The sequence below is a fragment of the Sceloporus undulatus genome, chromosome 2 (genome assembly GCF_019175285.1).
Source record: "Sceloporus undulatus isolate JIND9_A2432 ecotype Alabama chromosome 2, SceUnd_v1.1, whole genome shotgun sequence".
In the NCBI taxonomy this organism is placed as follows: domain Eukaryota; kingdom Metazoa; phylum Chordata; class Lepidosauria; order Squamata; family Phrynosomatidae; genus Sceloporus; species Sceloporus undulatus.
Window position 1 is genome coordinate 83,269,523 of NC_056523.1, and position 10,802 is coordinate 83,280,324.

The window sequence follows — 10,802 nt, forward strand, 5'->3', positions numbered from 1 at the left end:
GTTTAGACTCCCCAAAGGACAGAAAAGCCCCAGTTCTTATATATGTGGTTTAGATGCTAGTCAGAAGTTTATTTAGAAGTTGATTTCACATTTTTAATGGTTCAGAACTTCTATTACAAAAATCAATGAAGATCAGTAACCCTACTGAGAAAAAGTAACTCAACTGGAAAAGTGTATTGTAGATAAAACCCAACTGCTCTAGATCAGTGGTTTTCAAACTTGGTCATCTAGATACAGTAGTTTTATCTTGACTTCTCAGAAACCCTGACCCCCTGGTCATGCTAGCTGGGGCTTCTGGGAGCTGAAGTCCAAAATACCCAGAGATCCAAAGTTTGATTACTCTTGATAGTACTATTGGTCTGCACAATTACAATACAAGAAGATAAGAAGACAGCCAAAACAACAGTGACAATAACAGCAGTAACAATAACAACAAACCCTAAACCTGATAACTAGTGCAGATACTGATAGTAATCTACCACACATATCCTTCTCTTGTCCCATTCTCCATCAACTTGCATAATTTCATATTTTGCTTGTTGTTCCTCGTCGTTTAGTTTCCTAAGCAGAACTATTCGGAAGAATGTGTCTGGTGTGTCTTATTGATTGAAATCATGTGCCTTTTCCAGGAAAGTTGTTCAGAGAGCAAGCATGGTACAATAGTTTGAGTGTTGGATTTGGATTCTGGGAAACAAATCACTTCTCAGCCATGGAAACCCACTGGATAATCCTAGGCAAGTCATACTCTCTCAGCCTAAGACAATGGCAAAACCTTCTCTGAATGAATCTTGTCAAGAAAACTCTACAATAGGACTGCTGTAAGTCAGAGTTGACCTAAAGGCACAGAACAAGGACAGCGACAGAGGAAAGATGAGTTTCACAACAGGTTTATGGGGGGGGGGGGAGGAAGTTTGTTCACACACACATCGCGAGAAAGATTATGCTGTGTCCTTCATTGCTAGGGTAAAAGGAAACACAACCCACAAAAGTATATTTGTGGTCATGGTGGGATTTCTGGTTACAGGAATTTTGTGTTTATTTCCTTAACTATTTCATTTTATTTGAATATGCTTGTTTAGTTCCTTTTGTATGTTTGCAAAACTGCCTCAGCAAAAAATTGAGGCAAGGATTTTATGACCTTACAATAATAAAATTATATGGCTTGGCTGTTAAAATGAGGATTTTGTCTAAAAGAAGGACATGTTATCAACGGGGGGGGGGGGGGGGATCGGCCATGGAAGTTACGGGGGACAAAGATTAAGAGGAGGCAGACAGCTGCAGACAATTGCATTACAGGATCCTTTTGGTGCCAAGTAAAAAAAAAAGTCCGTTTATTAAAACCTTTGGGGCTTAACTTATGTACTCCAAAATGCCTTGAATTTTAAACTGTTTTAATTTAACTTGTTTTTAACTAGTTAAATTGGTTAATATGTTTTTGATCTATTTAAATTATTTGTATTGCTTTAAATGGTTTTAATTTGTTGGTATGTCACCCTGAGATCCCATAAGGGCAGGATGTAAATGTTTTAACAAACATTTTTAAAAAAAAACAAAAACAAATATTTTAACAAACAAAAATCCATAACATTCAGCTGTATAAACTTATAGTGCTTTATAAATAAAGTTTAATAATAACAACAACAACAAATGAACAAACAACCAGTCATAGGAGAGGAAACAGCATCACAGTGCTGGTAGCTCCCAAACTATCTCCCTGTTCAAATATCCTGGACAATAACAGCCCACGACAGCAAACCAGCAACTATCCAGGCAGCACCTGATGCTGGACAAACATGCTAACCTAGGAGTTGGAATTGTGATGCAGGATGGAGGCAGGGATTATTACTCACTAAATCACTGCCAAACTGTCGGCTGCCATCAGCCCAGGTCCAAGCCGGGTCCCAATGATGCTCCACCAGCACTTTTTAGAAGTCGGAAGCTTTCTGACTTCTAAAAAGTGCTAGCGGACCTTGGCTGGAACCCAGCTTTGACCTGGGTTGATGGCAGCTAGCAGGTTGATGGCAGCTTGCCTCCATCCTGCATCCTGGCTCCAGCCTGGGAGGCTGGAGCCAGTTTAAAAAGGTGAGCAATAAGCTCTCTAGTTTTTATCACAGAGATGCGGCTGAATGAAGCTGGCGGGGGGGGGGGGTCAATTTGCCCATCAGGGTTCACTGTGCAGCAACAGACAAATATGGGTGAGGGAGACAGGGTTGGGTTTGATTGAAGTGTCCCTATTTGAAGGGAGGCAATTTGGGATATGATTGAAGTATAGCCATCCCAGTGCTTAGCATTCACCTTTTCTGAGTCAGTTGGGAGTGGTTTTGGGGTGCTGCTGGATTCTCATTAGGTTGTTGTGCTGGGATGCTTCAACATCTGTGCTGACACTGCCCTATAAGGAGTGGTTCAGGACTTCATGTCTGCCATGCTGGTCATGGTTCTGTCCCAAGCATTATCTGTCACACTCATGCTGTCAGATATACTCTGCACTTCATTTTCTTCACTAAATTGGATAATGGTCATACTGGAATTCTATAATTCTACTGTGATGGGCAGATCACTTTTATATACCTGCCACTTGATCTGATTTGAAAGGGAATGACCCTTCCATCCCATTTTTTAGTACTTTTAAAATGGCCCAGTTTCTCTTTCATCTTTCCATGTTCCCTTTTTGTCCTTGATTTATTTCCATTGGTAGAAACTGAGTCCAAAAGGGTAAAAATAGAAATCATGCCCTTCCCAGGAAACTCAGGCAAAAGCAAAGTGCTGCCACCTCTCCTAGTTTGTGTGTTTTCCTCATTAGTAACATTTTCCATCTTGACCACACTCTGATGTTTCATGGCCACATATCCTGTTTTTCACCTATAACATGTTGGAGGGTATATGCTATCTGCAGTGTTTAGATTTGTTCATTCTCAGACCTCTGTAGTGGAAGGGGCATTAAGATGGGAAACCACACTGAAGTGGGTGCTAGATTCCTCCACCCTCCAGCTGTGGCCCTCTGTAGCCCAGATGGCAGTGGGATTTAACTACACACCATGGCACCATTGGGTCCACAGCTACAGTGACAAGTGCAGCTTTTTCAGAGTGTTTTGGTCAGGAAACCAGATTCATTCTTCTTCCCCCTTTACCATGCAGGATAGAGAAAGGAAGTGACAAAATGTTCCAAGATAGTGCTTGCAGACACTGTGTGAAATCCATCACTATGCTCATTTTCCCTCCTCCCTGCTGAAAGTAATCAGCTTCATGTACCAATCACCATCCCAATTGGGAAAGAAATCTTCTTACAGATGGGGGTCTTCTTCCCCATTCTTACTGTTTAATCAGAGTGGGACTTGGAATAAGGGGATGGAGGGAACTTTCCTAGAACAGATTCTTACCTTCTCTGTGCCAGATTTAATCTTGTAGGCCAGAGCCTAAAACTTTCAAATAAAGCTCTTTTTTTTTTTAAAGCAAACCACTTGTTCTGCTCTCAAACTTAGTTTGATCTTGGAGAGAAGAGGAAACATCAGCACATAATTGTCTTCTAGGTACCATGAGAAAGATTGTGGAATTAGACCTATATAATTAGACCTGCATGTGTGTGTGTTATGCACTATATATATAGGGATGGAAATGAAATAGACCTCAGTAAATGTAATGATTGTAATGGTGGTTTCTGTCTCTACCTCAAAGATTTCCTTTTATCTGATAATGAATGACCTGGCTTCATTCAGATCAAATGTTCTCCTTTAATTGTTTTTGTTCTGAAACCATACAAAATTAAATAATGTAAAATTATCTCTTAGTGATTAAAGCAGTTTTGGGGAGAGATCAGCTGAAAATTAGTAAGGAAGGAAAGGGTTAAGCACTCCCCAGGGCAAAGTAGGTAGTACCTTCAGCTGGTCAACTAGCAAACAAAAATGACAAGTCTTTCAGACTGAATCATCTCCTTGGATGCTACCTGTTTGGTTATGAAACACTTTTTTGGGTGCCACGTCTTTCCTAATTCTAAAGTAAACTTCTGCAACCATATATATGTGGGTGTATGTGTGTACATGTTCCAAATAGACCTGAATTCTTGCTTGTGACAGTGTCCCAACAGTCTGTTTCCATTCGTCTGAATACCAGTGTACTCAGGACAGAGTTACTGTAAATTGCCATTCCTTCCATGAGGAAAATGGGTGTGCTTGTGATCTTTGCTATAGCAATTTGGTGTTTCTCGGGTGAGTCTTTTGCAAAAAAAAAAAAAAAAAGTGGGGGGGGATAGCCAAATAGTTATGGCTGTTTAACAGTTACCTTTGAATCATCTGGAAGGGCTTCAATATATCTAGGGTTACCAACCAGGTGGGGAGGGAAATGTTCTGCTTCTTTTAGTTTGAATCATAGAATAATAGAGTTGGAAGAGGTCGAAGACATAGCCATGTTAGTCTGGAAAATCAGTATGCAAAGAAACCTTGCAGTGCCTTTGAGACTAACTAAAAATAGAAGTTGGTATCATGAGTTTTCAAAGACTTGAGTCTATTTCCTCAGATACATAGGGTTATTGCCATAATTATACACACACTGTTGTAAGAGGAGGCCAATGATCACATTCACCAGTAAAGACATTTTAATTAAGTTTCATTAAGTTTCTATAGCAGCAACTGTAGAAATGGCTAACACTGTGATAAACTAGGATGACTGATGAGAAAGCATTCTTGTGTCACTCACCTTATTTTTTCTTTTTATATTACATATTCTTAGCTTTTAAAAATCAATCCTAACAGTATTTTGATGGATACATTTGTGCAGTTCTTTTCTTCAACCAGTTTAAGAACTGAGCTCAAGATGACTTTCTGTTCTTCTTTCAGGGGTCTTCAGTGAGGATGGGACTGAGGTGAGTAAAACAGTGTTGTCTTTGGTGCTTTCTGTAGCTCATTGTATGGCATGGATAATTTACAAGTGATGTTTTGCTCTGGGCAAAAAATGTGGATTGTGTTCACCAAACATAAGTGGGAAATGCTAGTGTTTTCACACACACTATAAGCAATAAACAGGAACTATTTTCCAAGTCCTTCCCTGGTACAATTACAAGGGAGGGGAACTGTGGAAGAACAGAACAATTGCTATCCATTTCAAAGTGACATACATCGGAGACATTCCCCCACATATTGTGTTCAGTTTTGCAAGGGCTAGTTAAGAAAGAATAAAGTTATTGAATTGAATGAGTACTTCGAAAGCAGTATGTTTATTGCATCAGCTGCTAGGTATAGGCTAGCTCCTTACTGGAAGTGTGCCACTGAAAGAAAAGATTGGGTATGAGTTTCATTTCACAGGCCTTGAAGATGGTTGTAAAAAGAAAATTACAAGGTGGACCACAAACTGAACCTGAGTCAGCAGTGTGCTGCACCAGCTAGAAAAACCAATGATTCTCAGCTGCATCAATAGGAGTATAGTGTCTAGAATATTAAGGGTAGTAATAGTACCACTCTATTCTGCTTTGGCCAGGACCCACCTGGAATATTGTCCAATTTTGGACACCATAATTCAAGAAGGATGTTGGCAATATGAGACATGTCCAGAGGAAGGTGACCAAAATGGGGAAAGGTGGAAACCATGCCCTATGAGGAGCAGCTAGGGAGCTGGGTATGTTTACCCTGGAGAAGAGAAGGTTAAGGAGTGACATGATAGCCCTGTTTTAATATTTGAAGGGATGTCATATTCAAGATGGGGAAAGTTTATTTTCTGCTGCTCCAGAGACTAGGTCACAAAGTAATAGATTCAAGCTACAAGAAAACAGATTTCACCACAACATTAGGAAGAACCTTCTGATGGTAAGAGATGTTCGTCAGCCTTGGAGAGGGATGGAATCACCTTCTTTGGAAGTTTTTAAGAAGAGGCTGATGGCCTTCTGTTGGGAGTGCTTCAAATGTGTATTTACTGAATGGTAGGGGGTTGAACTGAATGGCCCTTGTGGTGTCTTCCACCTCTATGATTCTATGGTTCTGTCATAGCTATTAAGCCTTAATGTATCCAACTGTGCAAATGGCCATTTACAATGCAGCGAAGCAACTAACTGAACCTTAGAGTTATAGAGTTGGAAGAGGCCACAATGAGCATCCAGTCCAACTCCCTGCCATGCAGGAATACGCAATCACATCAATCCCAACAAATGGCCATCCAGCCTCTGTTTAAAAACCTCCAAGAAGAGAGACTCTACTACTCCCCAAGGCAGTATGTTCCACTATCAAACAGCTCTTACCATCAGGAAGTTTTTCCTGATGCTCAGGTGAAATCTCTTTTCATGTAGTTTGAATCCATTGCTCTGGATCCTAATCTCTGGAGCAGGAGAAAACAAACTTGTTCCATCTTCAGTATGACATCCTTTCAAAATTTTAAACAGAACTATCATATCATTTCTTGACCTTCTCTTCACCATTCTAAATATATCCAGCTCCCTAAGCCTCTCCTCAGAGGGCATGGTCTTCAAACATTTCACCATGTTGTTGTCCTTCTCTGGACACACTTTTGCCAGTAGAGCACTACCAAGTGAAAAGCTGACTATGTGTGGACACACACCCATTCTTGTTTTCCATAGGGATATATCAGTCTTTGCTTCTATTAGTGTATTGGCAATGACCATGCCATAGTTCATCACCTAGAATCCCCCTAGTGACTAGTCCTTCACACTGTACAAATCTATAGCTGGAATGGATTTAAAAATTATTATTATTATTAACCTTTATTTATGAAGTGCTGTAAATTTACACAGCGCTGTACATGAGAAGAAACAATGGTGGTAGGGGGATCTCAATGCATTGGTCTTGATCCTACAAGGGACTGTTAAATACTGGCTACTTCTATTGCTCTCTGGCAAAAGTTCACATAAAATTTAATAAAGAGAAATCTGTATTCTTGTTTATTGCATGGGCAAATCCACCTGGGATATATTTTATACACAGGCTAGCATCTCTAGACTCCCCACTTCCACCAAGAAAACTCTCAAAGACATAAGCAAACTGAGGTGGTAGTTGAGTCTTTCATAATACTGGCAATGAGACTGTGGCCAGAGGCACCTGGATAGCTTAGGACATGCAAGACAAGTCAAGATGCATAGTCTGACTTCTAACAGAGGGGAATGAGCAGGAGATTCAGAAGAAATGACCAGAGGCTGCTACAGCTGAAATGCAACATCCCTGCCACCTTGTGGTAGAATCTCAGGCGACAATGTGTGTGGAAAGAATCAAAAACCTGAGACAAACCCATTACTGTAATACTGTAACCTGCATCCCTATCTTAAACAATTGCTAATGACATAAAAATCTGAAGGTATATGGAATCCTGTTCTTTTGACTGTGTAGAGAAAATGTGTTCAACTAAGGTCCAACATTTTATTTTATTTTGCCTCTAAGACCCTCCAGAGGCTGTGGTGACTATCAAAAATGCCATCCTGAAGCAAATTGGAAATGGCTGAAGGTCTGTTTTTTTGAAAAACAAGGACTTATGTGTGTGTGCACGCACGCATGTGCACACACCTTCAAGTTAGCTGTTGACGCATGACAGCTTCATTAATTTCATGATTTTTTCCTTTGGCAAGAAATGCTCAGAGGTGATTTTGTCAATTTCTTCCTCTGAATTATAGGCTTCAGCGCCTGGTCTTGATTTGTGATCTTCTAAGTATGAGCCAGGGCTGACTATGCTTAGTTTTAAGAAGCATTAAATAGTGCAGATGTGCACAGGAGGGGATTGTAACGGATGTAAAACATGGTCCTGGAGGCCTCCAGGAAGGTAATGCTTTCTTTTTGACCCCAAAAAAAAGCAATCTGGGGAGTTGATAGTGACAAAAACAGCCTTGGAGACTCCATGTAATGCCAGGACTACTTTGTGCCCACCCATGATGGGTAAAACCACCTGTTTTAAGTTTTGTACCTTATGGTTTTTTAACTATGTATTTGAGCCTTGGATTAGGACTCTGTAGACCAGAGTTTGAAGTTCCACTTGGCCATGGTAACCACTGAGTGACCTCAGGTGAGTCATGCTCGCTCATCCTCAGAGGAAGGCAAAGGCAAATCTTGCCATGAAAACCCTATGATAGGGTTGCCTAAATATTGTCATCAGCTGTAAATTATTATTATTATTATTATTATTATTATTATTATTATTATTATTAACTTTTATTTATAAAGCGCTGTAAATTTACACAGCGCTGTACATACAATCTTTTTAATTGGACGGTTCCCTGCCCTCAGGCTTACAATCTAAAAAGACACAATACAAAGAGAGTGGTGGTGGGGAAGGGGCCTCTCTAGTAGAATAATACATAGATATATAAAATACATAGCAATACAGGAAATAATGGTTAGAGTCAACAGATCGAAGGTTACAAAAATGGCGTTGAACAGTATGATGAGGAGGTGGAGTATGAGTAAATGACTTGAAGGCACACAACAACAACATTTTTTATTTGTTGTAAGCTTCTTTTGAGTTCTGAACTGGGTGAAAAGGCGGGATAGAATATCATCATCATCATCATCATCTGTATGTACTTCCTCCTATAGAATAGTGCTATGGCAGCCATCTGATAAGCCTGTCACCTGCAGAACAAACAGCAACAACAAAACCTTTTCAGCCCAGTTGCTCTAACAGAGCCTTGTGTATATTCTTTCTTGTGTGGGAAAAGAAAGTTTTGAAATGGAAGGGATATATTACAAAGGGACCTGCTTTTCCCCCATATATATGGAAATTTTAAGATCTGGCATGGGATTACTGGATTGATAGATTTTCCCTTCTTCAAGGTCTTATACATTTCTTTCCTAGCTGGATTGTAACAATTTCCGTCGTGTGAAAGGCAGGGGAGGCATTGCCTGCACAAGGATGTGGCGACCAGTTTGTGGAACAGATGACATCACTTATTCCAATCCATGTATGCTCTGTAACGAAAACCTGTAAGTAATGTTGATAACAGAACATTTTTTCTAGACAATGAATAGTCACTAGTTTTGGTTTTTGTAATAATACCTTGTATTTATTTTATTTTCTCTTTTCCAACTCAACATATTCATCCAGATTCTCATGGGTACCAGGCCTATTTTATCCTCACAACTATATGACATTCATCATGGATGTTGAGAATGAGAAATGGTGATTGACCCAACCTAATCCAATAGGTTTTCAGGGCTGAGCAAAAGGATGAAGTAACCCTTTGTCCAGAGCCTCTTGGGGGGAAAACCAACATGCTAGGCACTACATGGATAAAACCTCTCTACCTTGTTGTTGTTTTTTAAATTATGGGTCAGATTATTGGAAGATTAATTGGACTCCTCATTATGTATGAAAGGAGACTTCAAAATCTGGAATAGTAAATATGTACTAATCAAAGTAGCACAAGTTTTCAGGCAGATGGCCTGCCTTAGCTTGGATTCTTTCATATTCTGAAGAAAAGCAAAGAAGAGCACTGACTGACTGATTGATAACTCTCTCTCTCTCTCTCTCTATCAATCTTTCTTTCTCTTTCCTTCAGGAAGCTTGGCAGATATATTGGGAAGAAACATGATGGAGAGTGTGTTAAGGTAAGCAAATGTATATGTCAATCCAGCAACACTAAAATTTTGGCAATATGATTCTGAAACTACTAATTTAGCCACCAGCAATCTTCCTATAGCCTTTCATATATATTGGATTATCCTACCTTCACTAGACAGCAATATGCATTGCTGAGAATGTTGGAAATCACATCTACACAGAGGAATGGTTTACTTTTCTATAAACGATTTAAAAACCCACGTGTTGTCTTGCACACATTCACATTGTTTCTAACTTATGGCAACCCTAAGGCGAACCTATCACTGGGTTTTGATGGCATGATTTGTTCAGAGGTGGTTTGCTTTTGTCTGCCTCTGAGAGAGTGTAACCTGCTTAAGGTCACCCAGTGGGTTTCCATGACCAAGCATGTCTTAGTTAGGGTAGCCATAATTTAGAAACAACTTGAAGGCAAACAAGTACCACCACCCAGTGGAATCAGGCCTTCCTCCTCTTCCTCTACCTCATGCATTGCTCCAGGGTGCCAAAACTCACTCCAGAGAGTTGCCCAGCTCTGGAAAGCAGATTTTCCAGGAAATGCAGCCAGAAAGGTCAATTCTGGTGGAGGATGTCAGATCCAATGAAACTACACCATTAATCCTGACTACTGACATCTTGAATGTTTCACAGGAAAGGGTGGTTTCATTGACATCATCAAAAATAATAAGTAAAACACAGGTATCACATCAGAGGAGTATGTTGTTAATTGCTGTCAAATTGACTCTAATTTAAAGTAATCCTAGTCTTAATCCAATGCTCAAACCACTACATCAGCCTGGCTCCATTCTGTGTTAAATCTATTGTATAGTTGCCAGTATTAGATAAACTTACCTTGAGCAAATTATGCTAGAAACTGCTGGAATAATATTCCTTTAAACTGTGTAGAAAATATTTTGACTGACAGGATGCATCATATCCTGTGCTACATTAAGTTGCATCTGAATGCATTGTCCTCAGATAATGCTGAATGTTGGCATCTGAAGTGGGCTGGAAATTTTTGTTTGTGTTTTTGCAAATTCAGAGCCAACAGAGACATGGCAAGGCCAGCACAAATCCTTTCCTTTCAATAAATTTACCATGCCATAAAATCAAGCTTATTAACTCATCAAGTGTGACCATAAAGTGGTAGCAATATACTGGAATTTGTCAGCAGCTATCACATATAACTGAGCCGAGGGAGAGAGAGCTGGCAGATCAGATCACTCCATGGCTGTTTATTATTATTATTATTATTATTATTATTATTATTATTATTATTATTATTA